The sequence below is a fragment of the Solanum stenotomum genome, chromosome 10 (assembly GCF_019186545.1).
Source record: "Solanum stenotomum isolate F172 chromosome 10, ASM1918654v1, whole genome shotgun sequence".
NCBI classification, from domain to species: domain Eukaryota; kingdom Viridiplantae; phylum Streptophyta; class Magnoliopsida; order Solanales; family Solanaceae; genus Solanum; species Solanum stenotomum.
In genome coordinates this window covers 14,578,468-14,593,429 of record NC_064291.1, presented here as the reverse complement: position 1 = coordinate 14,593,429, position 14,962 = coordinate 14,578,468, and the positions used below count along the sequence as shown (strand labels likewise).

Here is a 14,962-nt window from a genome sequence, read left to right as displayed (position 1 = left end):
TCTCTTCTCCATCGTATGTATATACGGTATTTAATAGTCCATAATTGTAGCATGTTCTTACTAAATTGGTGTTAGTTTTTGGTTGTGCAATTAACTTGTTATAACCTTGTAATTTTTGGGTTAGGTAGTCTTGATTTGGTTCTTTGGTTGTAGTGGATCTAGGATTACGGTTTAAATAGGTTTGGATTTTGTATATATTTTCAATATAGGTTCTCGTAACATGGTTATATAATTTTTTCTCGTTTTGTAGGCTATCTGCATAAGTTGAGATTTGGGGTTCCATAGCCAATGTGTTTTTTGTTATTCTCGGAGTAAATGGTCTTTCAAATAGCTGGTTCAAGTTTGTATTCTTATATTGTTTTTCACTAACTTGTTTGCTCGTACCTGCATAAGTAATTTTTTTGTTTTCATCCGAAAAATATAGTTTAGGTAGGTTCTTACATAATAGTTTTATTTTTTGTATTTGTATAAATTTTTCTAATAATCTTATATGTTCATCTTGTGTTTTGGAATATAGTAATATATCATCAATATATACTACACAATTTTCTAGTTGTTTAAAATAGTTATCCATAAATTGTTGATATCTACCTGGTGCATTTTTATATCCAAATGGTAATACATTCCATTCATAAAATCCTTGTGGTACTGTAAATGCTGTAAGTTTTTTAGATTCCTCTTCTAACTTTTAAGTGGTAAAATCTTGATTTGCAATCAAATTTACTAAAATAATTATATCTTTGTATTTGTCTTATTTTTAATATTTTATTTTGTATTTGGTAGTTATATGTTTTAGTTTTTGCATTTAAATTTCTATAATCAAAAACCGTTCTACTTTTTTCTCTTTTTTGTTCACTATGTTTATTTACTATAAATGCCGGGCTTGTATGCTTGCTATTGCTTTCTTGTATGTACCCATTTTCTAGTAATTCACTTATATGTATCTTAAATTCTGTTAAAACATTAAAATTATATTTTAATGATTTTTGGGTTATTATACTATTATTATCAATTATCTCAATTTTTATTTTTGCTTTATGTTTTTTCCATCCTTGTAAAGGATCTTCACTATATAATAATTCTAACTTATCTTGGATTATTTTTACTTTATCTATAGAGAATATATTTAATTCTATCTTAGGGTCTTCTTCTTTTATATTTTCTAATTGTTGTGTAATTTTTTCACTTCCGTTTAGTCATTCTGTTGTTTTTCATTTTTTGTTATTTACTCTTTTTGCTCCTATTTTTTGTTTACACGGTGTTGTGAACCACCAGTGTGTTTTTGTTATTATATGTGGGTATAGTTTTTCTAAAAATGGCATTCCTAATAGCATATCTCTTGTAGTCAATTCAAAGTTATATATTTCCTCTATAGTTAATATCTTATCCCATATTTATATTTTTATATTTTTTATCTTATATGTGATCATGCTTCCTTCATTATTAAATCTTGTTACTGCTATCGGTGTTTTTAAATTTTCCCATTTATCTTCTGTTAAACAATTGTATTTACATATATTAGCTTCTGCTCCCGTATCTATCATAGGTGTATAATATTTGTTGTAATATCCCTCTATTATTATCTTTGCAAGTATATATATTTTCATATTTTTATCATACCAAAGTCCTTTTTATTATTACTCTTTTATTTTCATAATTTATTATTAACTGTTTGTCTTCTAGATTATATGGCTTTACTTGTTCTAGCCATTTTATTCCTAAAGTGATATTTTTATTTCCTTGATATATTTTAAATTTTATTATTTTTGGTACTCCTCCAATGATTATTTCTATTTATGTAGTTTCTTCGGTATACATTAATGGTTTTTGTAGTTCGGGCATAATTGTTCAGTAGTTATTATTTCATCTTCCGTCACTAATTCTCTTGTAATCTAGTTTTCTTCTTGTCCTGTATTTATTAATATAACATATTTTCGTTGTTCCATTACTCCCGTTATGTAGTAATGATGTGGTTTTATTTCTTCTTCCATTGATTTTTGTGGGGTTTTATCTATTCTTCTTGAGGTACTCATTTTTTATGAAATTTGTGGTATTTCACAGTTTATTCTTTTTTATGTGCTTAATCTTTCTTTTACTATTTCTAAATCTTCTTCTATATCAATCTCATTATAACTATAATCATTATTATCTATGACTGTAACTATCCTTTCAAAAGGATTTTCTATTTTTATTTTATTTATTTTATTTTTTACTGTTATTTTATGTTTTGTTGTTAAAACATATAAGTTTTTACATCTAGCTGTAAATATTTTACTTCCCGGGGCTAGTTCTATTCCTGACATTTTTCAATATAATACTAGTGATTTATCCATGATCCTGTCATTTATTGCTACTGAGTAGTTAGCACTTATTATAAATTTAAATTTTTGGTATATGAGGTTACCTTTTACTGCACTTATTATACTTTTTTCTATGGGTTGTATAATTCTATCATCCGCTAAGTATATTTCTATGGTTGTATCTATCCCTTCTCTAAAACATGTTTCTATTAGTATTTTTGTTCCTCCTAAATGTACATATTTAATTGGATTTTTAGCCTTAATATCTTGTATTTCTTTATTTATTATTCGTTTATTTATTATTGGTATTTTAGCCTTTCCTTTGGTGTATTTGCAATCTATGATATGTTCTCTTTAACTTACTACATAATTCCCTTCTTTTTGGCGTTTAAACCAATTTCTTATTGTTGGTATTTCGAAAAAAAATTCTACGCTTAGGTCTAATTCTTTTCCGTTTATTTGTTCAAATATGCTATTATCAAATATTATTTTTTGTTCTAAAGATTCTTCATCTTGATGATTTTGTTTAGTTATTATGTGTATGTCTATTTCAGTCATTTATATAGTATTCATTATCTGATTCAGTTACTGACTTATTTTCTATTTCATTTTCCGATAATTCATATATACTATCATTGTTTTCTAATTCATAATCTATGTATTCTATCTGCGTATATTTTTCATCGTCTATTATTATTTCTGATATTTATTTTTTCTTTGGATTTTTAGATAATTTACAATCTCTAGCTATATGTCCTAATTTTCCACAATTATAACAAGTACATTCCGTTAGTTTTCTTTTTGGTTTATATGGTCTTTTGGTTTTGTAGTTTTTTACTTAGTATCTTCTTCTTGGTTTTTTTATATTTATATTTCGATCTATATTTTTTGTTATATCTCTTTTTATAGTATTTGTCCTTACAACCAAATTGGGGTGCCGTTTTATTTTTGCAACATGCTAAGTTTTTATTAGTATTTTTTCCATTTTTATTTTTTCTTTATGTTTTTCACATAGTTCTATAAGCCATCGTTGTAAGAATTTTATTCTAGCTCCTAAGGTATTTGTTAATCCTGCTTCATTCCAACTTTTTAATACTTTTTAATTAAAAGGTTCTAGTAATTTTGTAAAATATAACTTTCTTATTTCCTTACTTTCTTCTGTGCTATATGTTCCTTTATAATAATATTCTCTAAATGCACATGTATATTCATCTATGTAACACATATTACATATTGCTAATTTTGTCATTAGATTCCGGTTTATGATTTTTTCTCTATTTTGTTCTTCTACTTCTGTTGTCATACTACTAGATTCATTTCTTATAGCTATTTCGTATTTATGTAATATTTCCATAGTTGTAGAAGTTAATTCACCATTAAATTTTTTATTACTTCTTAGAGTTTTTAAACTTTCATCTGATAAATTTTGTAGCCATAATTTTACTGTTCCTATAAGTGTCTTTTCTACATATCCTGGTGTGTCTGTCATTCCTCTTTTATTGTCTATTAATTGTTTTGATATATATCTCATCCATAATTGGATTGTTTTATTTATATCTGCTACACAGTCTAAATCTAAAAAATCATATTGTTCAGTTATTGGTTTAGGTGTCCATTTTTTACTTAATCTTTTATCTCATATAGTTTTTTCTTTATCATATTGCCCAGTTTGCATTATAATATTTTTTAAAAAAATTGGTTTTTTATTCCTGATGTACTAGGTTTTTCATCCATGTCTACGTCTCCTGTATTTACTTCTAAATTCTTTGTATTATCTATGTTTGCTAAAAGTTCCGTATATGTTTCGCTTGTTTCCGAATGTTGTTCATCTAGATCATTGTCATTTATTTCATCAATTCTTATTTTGGATAGATTGCCTTGGTTATTTTCTTCTTTTCCTTCTAATTCATCTTCTAATTGTAATTTTTCTTTAAATTTAATTATCTCATTTGCTAATTTTGTTTTTTGTTCTTTTTCTTTTTGTTTCATTTCATACATTTCTTTTAACATTGTCAGCTCTTTTTCTAGTTCTATTATTTTAGTATTTTTTAATTCTTCTAATTGTTGTACTTCCTTTTTTGCTTGTTGTTCTATTTTTTCAATTTCCTTTTTTCTATCTATTTCTTCATTTTCTTTTGTTATTCTTATCATAGCAGTTAAACTATCTTCTAGTTTTACCATTTCTTTTTCTAACATTAAACTTATATTGTCACCTATTTTTTTGTATCCTCTTCCTATATTAGAAAATATTATCTTTATTTTTAATCCGTCATAGTTTTTATATATCTTTTCGTCTATGACATATTCTTCCTTATTCATTTATAGATTGTGTTGAAGTTTATATTATGAACTTTCTATCTGTATCTGTAGATATAAAATAGTTTTCCTTTGTGCTACTATAGATTTTTTACAAGTTCCTGCGAATATATTATTGTTAAGTCTACTTTGCCTATGTGCTAATTCTTGTCTTTTTGCTATAATTATTTCAGTAAGTTTTTGTCTATATTCGTTATTCTTGTTATTCATTGTATTTTTAAATATTGAATATATTTATATTCCATTTTAGATATATTATATATTAATTGATCTAATTTTTCGTTATTAGTTTTTGTGATATTAAGTTGTTTATATTCCGGATACAATTTGTTTAATTTTCTTCTAATTTTTCTTAATTTTTTTACTAGTACTTTTCTTCTTATATTTCTTTTCATCCATAGCTCTGATACCATTTTTCCTCGGACATGGAGGAACTGTAGTTGCTACCAAGGACGAACGGTCATTTCTAATGATGCACCGAAACCTTATCGAAAAAGCCCTATAAAACCTGCAATTATTAAGCATAGATCCATTGGAGTTCAAATCTTTGGAGAACCCAAATCCACTTTATGCACTTGCTGGAATATAAAGCAAGGAAAAGATCAAGTCGATGAAACTATTAATGTCAAGAATTAAGACGTGGAATAGTTTTGGGAACAACAAATATTTGAAAATGCAGGTGCTTGAGGTGATGTTGCAAATGTTCTTCAAGTAGAAAATTCTTTTGCTTATTTCGAGGAAGCAAAAATATTTCTCGAAGGTAAAGGCAAAGCTATCAAAAAGAATATTGATGAAATGTGGAATATTTTGATGAGGAAAAGGATTAGATCCCCAATAAATAAGAGTCTCGAGATTGTACAATAAAAAGTCAATAATACATTTCATGCATTATCGAGTGATGAATATGGAGTAGCTGGTAAAATATTAATTATGGTCCATTTGGTCACAATGAACATACCAAAGCAAGAAATTCCTTCTCAAGTAACTAAGAAAGACAAGAAATTCATATCGAGTATTGAGAATATAACCACAAGAGGGTCATGTCTTGTTAGTTCTTCTAGTTTTAGTTGATTCATATAATTGATAAAAAAATTATGCTTGATTGGATATCTAATAATGCAAACTATACTCTGATCTAAATCTATTGAGAACAAGTTGTTCTTAGTTATTTTTTGTTACTTGCAGTTCGATCACTCAACACGATATTTACTTTATTTGGAAAGATACTCATAAGTAAAGTACGAGCATTCACTAGATCAAGGAAGTAAGAAGTACAACAAATGCAGTTTGATTAATCAATCCAAATTTTTTATGAAATAGGAAAAACTCAAACAGTAGCGCCAAATTAAGGATAAGGATTAGTACCGCGAGGTGTAATAATTTCAACAATACTAGGTATCTTTTATGATTGCGGTACTCGTTCTTGTTCACTATTTGCAATGGGAACCTGATAAAGTTTAATACATTAGTTAACAATACTTATATAGGTTTAAGATTTCATCAAAAATGTTTAATACTTGTAAAATCGAGTTACTTATTACTTGAGGTGTCTTTGATATCTTGAGGCATAGATTCATTAGAAGCATATATATGCATGAATTTTCTCATTTGGAGTAGTTCTATTGTATCTTTTCATGATTTTGTTTCATCGGATTCATTTCTTCATTTTGTTTCTCCTATAACTCAGTTGCCCAAAAGGAAATATGCACTTAAAAGGGAGATTCAAAAAAGTGACATGAATCGTAAAAGTCCAAGGAACTAATACTACATCATTACCTGCAATTATAACAAGTATATCATTAGTAATTAGATATTACCATGTATTTTAGTGATGTGAGCAAATGCTCTATTTGTAAGGAGTAAGGGAATGGACAAACTAATAAAGTAGAGATTTTTAGTAATTCAAGAGATATAAGCCTTGACTTCGATATTATAATGGATCCTTAAAAGATATAAAAAGCAAACGAACTGAATAGTTCATAGTTCACACCCACCTACAATGAAAATCCAGATGGATGATGTGTACAATAATTTATAATCATGATTTCAAGTGATTAACAGAAATGTAATGACCCGAAAAATCATTTTTGGGAATTTTGAACTAGTTGTTGACTTTAGTTAATTAGTTGAGGGGGAATTGTGGATAATTAACTTAAGCGATAGTTAATGGGCTAAAGTGATCATATATTTAAGACCCTATACCATTTGTTCCATATAATTAGATTAAGTTAGTGTAATTTGCCACTTTGAATACCTAATTATTTTATTTAGGATTTAGGAAAAGAAAAGGAAAGGAAGGGAGAAACTACCTGTGCAGAGCGTCGTGGAACCTCGACAGTTCGCGTCAAGGTAAGAGGCTTAGCTCTATATCCATAAGAAATAAATTCTAGTGCATAATATATGTGAATATAGAATACTATTATAGTAATAGGAATTAGATGCACATGAATTGTGATAGGAGTGGCGACAATTATTTTGGGGTTGGAGGAGACAATTCTGACAACCATCATTAATTGAGTAAGAATGGATTACATGAAAATAGCGGCATGAGATTACAAGAATTTGGCAAATTTGTTTGTTGTTGTGCAGCGTCACTTTTATCCATTGTTAGGAGTTAATTATTATTATTATTATTATTATTTGTTATTTTGGTGGCCAGTGAGGGTTTCTAATTTTTCAATGATGGGGAGTGATTATGTATATATATAAATTGAGTGATGTTATGAAAATTTTGATTTGAAAAAATTTGGAACAAGCAATTATGACCAGTAACTATACGTTAAAGTTGGAATTGGGTCCTGGGTGTTCTAATTATTTGAAATATTTTAGGGTGCATGGAATCTGGGTATTATTGACTATAGTAAGTTGACGTGTTATTGTTTCATTAGTTCTTAATAATTTTCTAATGATATTTGGAGAAATTGAAATTTAACTCTACGCTTGAAATTTAGAAAATATGAGAGTTGACATGTTAATTGGCACCAAGATATAAGAACTTGATTTTAGGTTTGGGTGAGCTCTTGGGTCTAGTTGGACATAGAGTAATATGAATGTTGTTAGTTTCGAAATCTTATTGAGACTATGTACTTGAATAGATTGCATTGATTTGGAAGCTCAACGAAAAGAGAAGGCTCAAGTCCTGGAGTGAATTCTTGATTGATTGAGGCAAGTGGATTTCTAAACCCTTGTTAAGCGTATGGAATTCGTGTATTTCCTTGTGGTATATGTTTGGGAGTAATGTGATCAATTGTTTGTGTGATGTGTTGAGAATTGTTTGAAAGACTTATTGAATCATTATTGAAGTTGTATCATGATTCTGTTGTTGTGATTTGTGCAATGTTATGAAAATGGTCATCTCCTCATTAATTGTGTGAACATGTCATTTGCATTGTTCTGAGACATAGTTGTGACAAGTGTTATGTGCATTGAGAAAGAATAAGAAATTAAAGAGGATGTACCATTTCGAGGGACGTATCGCGCGCCGCGATAGATACTATATTTTGAGGGACGTGTCGCGCGCCGCGACGGATATTATATTTCGAGGGACGTATCGCGCGCCACGATGGATGCATGGACAGATATGTCCCCTATGGGTCCCGGACTAAGAGACAGCGGGTGTGTATCATTAGGTCAGACATGCTTCACTATACTTGACATTGCATTTCATTGCATTGCACAATTTTATTATTGATGAACTTGATCTTGTGTGTTGCTGATCTTGTAATTGCCTTTCTGTGAAACTTGTTATTGATGAATATTGAGAATATATGATCTGTTAGAGTGCTGTTGTTGAGCTTTATGCTTTGTAAACTGTGAATTGTTAGGTTGGGCTGGTTTTATGCAGGTTGTAGTTATGGAGGTTAGGATGGGGTGTAAGGAGTACTCGTATTCTGTACTCTTAGCTTGTGTTTAGAGGTTTTCTTGTTGAGTACCGTGTGGTTTGCTACTCACCCCTTGCTTCTACAATCCTTTGTAGGTTACGAGCCCGGATCTTCGTGATACCTTCCATTCTCTTCGTTTCCGAGGTTTTTGTGAAGATCTGAGTGGTAGTTGTTTGTCATCTCAGCGAACCTTCTTACTCCTGTTTATGATTTTGTTTTTACTTGAAAGACAACGTCATTTGAGACTTGCGTATTTTATTTCAATTCTAGTATTTACATTAGAGACTTGTGCCCGTGACAACCAGGTTTTGGGGATTGAATTAAGTTGACTTGTTTTTGTAATAGTAACTGTTATTGAACTTTGCTTTATTTCCGCACTTTATAGAAATGATTGGGTTTTAAGCTGACTTGTCTTGGTGGGATACGACAAGTGCCATCACATCCATTTTTGGGTCGTGACAATATGGTATCAGAGCCCCAGGTTCATAGGTCTCACGTGCATACACGCCGAGTCTACGTAGAGTCTCAAGGATCGGTACGGAGACGTCTGTACTTATCGCTGAGAGGCTATAAAGACTATTAGGAAACTTCCTTTTTATTCATTCTTTCTCATCGTGCGTGGTTACCTTCTTTAGTACTGAGCTATTGTATACTCTTTTGATAGATGACGAGGACTAGAGCGATTGTTACTGGTGGTAGAGGGGAGACACTTCCTGAGGCAGTTGTTGAGGCCCCAGCTAGGGGTAGGGGCATAGCCCGAGCTAGAGGTCGTGCTCGTGGAACGACACTAGCCAGAGGTCGTGGCCGTGGAGCAGCACCAGTGAGAAGTCGTACTAGAGAGGTCTCTCCTAGGCCTCAGATTGATGACAGAGAAGACCAGGTTCCTCCAGAGCCTGCAGTCACACCTTTGCTTCAGGATACATTATTGAGGGTGTTAAGTGTGCTTGAGAGCTTTACTCAGGGTGGTGGTGCGACTGCCACACCACAAGACTCTCAGACTAGAGAGGGGGCTCAGACCCAAGAGCAGCAGGAAGCTCTAGTTATGCAGGATGTGGTGGGGCAGCCACCAAAGGATACCATGGTTGAGAATGATCTTGCACCAGTAATTGGGGGTCAAGGTACACCATTGGTTGTTCTGACAGAGGATGAGCAGCGTAGGTATGAGAAATTTTGAAAGATGGACCCACCTCAGTTTCAGGGTGGGAAGAGTAAGGACGCTCATGAGTTTCTGACTACATGCCGAGAGTTGTTAGAGGTTGTTGGATTAGCTGAGTCACATGGGGTTCGATATGCTACACTCCAACTTTGTGGGCCACCGAGAGAGTGGTGGAGAACTTATTCGGCGGCTTTGCTAGTTGGATCTCCTCCAGTGACTTGGGAGAGGTGTTCCAGTGCCTTTCATGACCGTTTTATCCCTTGGAGCGTGAGAGAGGAGAGTCATTTGTGATTTGAGAATCCGAACAGGACAACTTATCAGTTACAGAGTATGAGTCCCGTTTTTGCCAGTTGTGTAGGCATGCTTTGGCCATTATTCCAGACGAGACGGAAAGGATCCGTAGATTCGTGAGGGGGCTGACTTTCTCCATCAGATCAGCTGTGTTTAGAGCTTCTAAAGAGGGGGCTTCCTTCCAGTCCATTGTGAGCACCGCTAAAGAGGCAGAATTGATGGAGAGAGAAGAGTTTGGGGACCCTAAGAGGGTCCGTACATCAGGTCAGTTTCATGGTGCCTCATCTGGAGGTAGGGGATCACACAGAGGGGGTGGTTCCTTTCAGCATCGGGGACCCATTCATGCATCTATGCGGACATCCGAGGGTGGTCAGCTACCTCGAGGTTCGTATAGCACGAGTCAAGGCTTGTACGGTTCACAGCAGTGACCTATGGGGCGAGGCAATTATAGTGGGTTTTCAGGGTCCGCACAGCAATTCGCGGGTCAGAGATTTTGCTTTTCTTGTGGAGATCCCGATCACCTGATGCGACAGTGTACTTCCCATAGGGGTCGTAGAGGGTCCCATCCTAATTCTTCATTTCAGGCTAGACCACTAGTACCATAGGGTAGAGGCCGAGGTGAAGTTCAGTCAGGTAGAGGCTGTAGAGCTTCTAGTAGTGGTTCTGCAGCTCAGCAGAGTAAGGGTAGAGTTACCACCCAGGCTGGAGGTGGCAGAGAGGGCCACTGTTATGCTTTCCCGGAGAGACCCGAAGTGGAGACTTCTGATGCTGTTATTACAGGAATCATCCCAGTATGCCATCGATCTTCGTCTGTATTGTTTGATCCAGGGTCTACATTCTCTTATGTGTCCCCTATTTTGCTGCTGAAATTGATATGATATATGATAGCATGACTGTACCTATTCGTGTTTCTACACCCGTGGGTGAGCCCTTAGTGGTGGATCGAGTGTATCGATCTTGTCTTGTTTCTCTAGCGGGGTATGACACTTGGGTAGATTTAATCATCCTGGGGATGCTAGACTTTGATGTTATCTTGGGTATGAATTGGCTTTTTCCCCATCATGTTGTCCTTGATTGTAATGCTAAGACTGTGACTTTAGTAAAGCCTGGTGTTCTGAGGGTTAAGTGGAAAGGTGCTAATGGCTCTTATCCTAGCAAGGTCATCTCCTGTATCAGTGCTCAGAGATTGGTGGAGAGAGGATGTTTGTCTTACTTGGCTTTTATTCGGGACACCAGTGTTGAACCACCTTCCATGGATTCTGTTCCCGTGGTTCAGGAGTTTCTCGATGTATTCCCTTCTGATCTTCCAAGTATTCCTCCCAATAGGGATATTGATTTTGCTATTGATTTGGAGCCGGGCACTAAGCCCATTTCTATCCCTCCCTACCGTATGGCTCCAACAGAGTTGAAAGAGTTGAAAGATCAGTTGCAGGATTTATTGAGTAAGGGGTTTATTCGCCCTAGTGTGTCATCTTGGGGTGCCCCTATGTTGTTTGTGAAGAAGAAGGATGGGACTATGAGGATGTGTATTGATTACAGACAGTTAAACAAGGTAACAGTGAAAAATAAGTATCCTCTTCCCCGTACTGATGACTTATTTGATCAGCTACAGGGGGCACCATTGTTCTCTAAGATTGATTTGCGGTCTGGGTATCATCAGTTGAAGATTAGGGCATCAGTTATCCCTAAGATAGCTTTTCGGACTCGATATGGGCATTATGAGTTCTTAGTATGTCCTTTGGGTTGACTAATGCCCCTGCAGCTTTTATGGAGTTGATGAACGGGGTGTTTCGACCATACATTGATTCTTTTGTGATTGTTTTCATCGATGACATTTTGGTTTACTCCAGGATTGAGGATGACCATGTCCGACACTTGAGAATTGTACTTAAGAGATTAAGGGAAGAGAGGTTGTTTGCCAAGTTCTCAAAGTGTGAGTTCTGGCTGAATTCTGTGGCATTCTTTGGACACGTGGTGTCCAAGGAAGGTATTAGAGTAGATCCGGCCAAGATTGAGGCAGTTAGAGGCTAGACGCGACCTACTTCTCCTATCAGGATTAAGAGTTTTGTGGGATTGGCAGGTTATTACCGACGATTTGTTCAGAGTTTCTCTACTATTGCAGCTCCATTGACTAGATTGACTCAACAGGGTGTGGATTTTCAGTGGTCTGATGAGTGTGAGGAGTGTTTTCAAAAGCTCAAGACTTTGTTGACTTTGGCTCCTGTGTTGACTCTACCTGAGGAGGGTGTAGACTTTACTGTGTATTGTGATGCTTCAGGAGTCGGATTGGGTGGTGTATTGATGCAAAAGGGGAAAGTGATTGCTTATGCTTCTAGGCAATTGAAGTCCCATGAGAAGAACTACCCTACTCATGATTTGGAGTTGGCGGCTGTAGTATTTGTACTTAAGTTATGGCGACATTATTTGTATGGGGTGCATTGTGAGATCTTCACTGATCATCGGAGTCTTCAGTATATCTTTAGTCAGAGGGATCTGAACTTGAGACAGCGTAGATGGCTTGAGTTGCTGAAGGACTATGATGTGACAATTCTATATCATCCGGGGAAGGCCAATGTTGTTGCCAATGCTCTGAGTAAGAAGACTCCTAGCATGGGAACTCTTGCAGCACTTAGTATTGAGAAGAGACCATTGGCTAAAGATGTTGAGATGTTAGCTAATAATCTTGTCCGGTTGCAAATCTCAGAGAAGAGTGATAGGATGATTGCTTTTATTGAGGCTCGGTCTTCTTTAGTCGAGCAGATCCGTGCGCACCAGTTTGATGATGAGAAGTTATGTCTCATTCGAGACAGAGTATTGAGAGGGGAAGCCAATGAGGCTGTCCTTGATTCTGACNGTGACAATTCTATATCATCCGGGGAAGGCCAATGTTGTTGCCAATGCTCTGAGTAAGAAGACTCCTAGCATGGGAACTCTTGCAGCACTTAGTATTGAGAAGAGACCATTGGCTAAATATGTTGAGATGTTAGCTAATAATCTTGTCCGGTTGCAAATCTCAGAGAAGAGTGATAGGATGATTGCTTTTATTGAGGCTCGGTCTTCTTTAGTCGAGCAGATCCGTGCGCACCAGTTTGATGATGAGAAGTTATGTCTCATTCGAGACAAAGTATTGAGAGGGGAAGCCAATGAGGCTGTCCTTGATTCTGACGGTGTCTTGAGGATCAGAGCCAGGATTTGTGTGCCCAAGACGGGCAAGTTGACTAGACTGATTCTTGAAGAGGCCCATTGTTCCCGATATTCTATCCATCTGGGAGCAGCGAAGATGTATCATGATCTGAGTCAGCATTACTGGTGGTGTGGGATGAATAGAGATATTTCAGACTTTGTTTCTAGGTGTTTGACTTGCTAACAGGTCAAGTGTGAGCACCAGCGTCCCGGGGGTGTATCTCAGAGGATGCCTATTCCTACTTGGAAGTGGGAGCGGATCACTATGGACTTTGTTGTGGGTTTGCCTACCACAGTGGGTGGTTATGACTCCATTTGGGTTGTTGTTGACAGGCTGACCAAGTTTGTCCACTTCATTCCGGTTCGGGTGAAATATACGGCAGAGAAGTTAGCCGAGCTATGTATCAGTCAGATTGTGCGATTACATGGGGTTCCTGTTTCTATTATATCAAATCGAGGTTCATTATTTACTTCTCACTTCTGGAAGGCATTACAACATGGTTTGGGTACTCAGCTAGATATGAGTACAGCCTTTCACCCTCAGACAGATGGTCAGTCCGAGAGAACTATTCAGGTGTTGGAGGACATGCTCCGAGCATGTGTGATCGATTTTGGTGCTAGATGGGATCGACATTTACCCTTATCAAAGTTTGCCTACAATAACAGTTATCACTCTAGTATTCAGATGGCCCCATTTGAAGCGTTGTATGGCAGGCGATGTAGGTCTCCGATCGGTTTGTTTGATTCGGCAAAGATGGACTCTTTGGATACTGACTTGCTTAGAGATGCTATGGAGGAAGTCCGTATGATTCAGTATAGACTGTTGACAGCCTAGAGTCGACAGAAGAGTTATGCAGACCGGAGAGTCAGAGCCTTAGTGTTTATGGAGGGCGATCATGTTTGGCTTAGAGTGTCACCTATGAAGGGTGTGATGCGGTTCGGCAAGAAGGGCAAGCTTAGCCGTAGATTCATTGGACCTTCTGAGATTTTGAGTCGAGTGGGAGAGGTGGCCTATAAGTTGGCCTTGCCACCTAGTTTGTCGACAGTTCATCCTATTTTCCATGTCTCTATGCTTCGGAAGTATATTCCGGATGAGTCACATGTGCTTTCACTCGATTCAGTGGAGTTGGGTCCAGACTTGACATTTGAGGAGGAACCTATAGCTATATTGTTCAGGCAGGTTCGAAAGCTTAGGACCAAGGAGATTGCTTCAGTGAAGGTGCAATGGAAGCACCGATCAGTGGGAGAGGCAACTTGGGAGACAGAGTCTGAAATGCGTGCCAGATATCCTCAGTTTTTTTAAGCTTCAGGTACTTTCTTTCACCTTATGTTCGAGGACGAACATGATTTTTAGTGGTGGATAATGTAATAATATATTGTGTATTATCGATCCTTATAATAAATTTGTTATACTCCCTCCGTTTCACAAAGAATGTCCTCCTTTCCTTTTTAGTCAGTTTCAAAAAGAATGACCTCTTTCCTTTTTCGGTAACATTTTACTTTTTGCTTTCCACGTGGCATGTTTAAGACCACAAGATTAAGGGCAATTTTGTACATTTGACATAACTTTAATTTAGGACCACAAGATTCAAAAGTCTTCTTTATTTACTTAAACTCTGTGCCAAGTCAAACTAGGTCATTCTTTGTGAAAGGGAGGGAGTATACAATATATTGTTCAAATGATAGTAAACATTTATATACTAACTATAATTCTTTCCTATTTATTTCCCTTCTTATTTTTGTATTAGTAAATGTTCCTGAATAATATCTGTAATGACCCTAAAGGTCGTTTTTGGAAATTTTTATAAAATGACCATTTTACCCCTCCCGATAGT

The 14,962-nt window shown here is 35.5% G+C and overlaps 1 pseudogene; it reads left to right on the top strand.

Moving 5' to 3' along the window:
• Positions 1 to 10,162: 10,162 nt before the first annotated feature.
• Positions 10,163 to 14,481, top strand: LOC125843350 (uncharacterized; annotated as a pseudogene).
• The last annotated feature ends 481 nt before the right edge of the window (positions 14,482 to 14,962 follow it).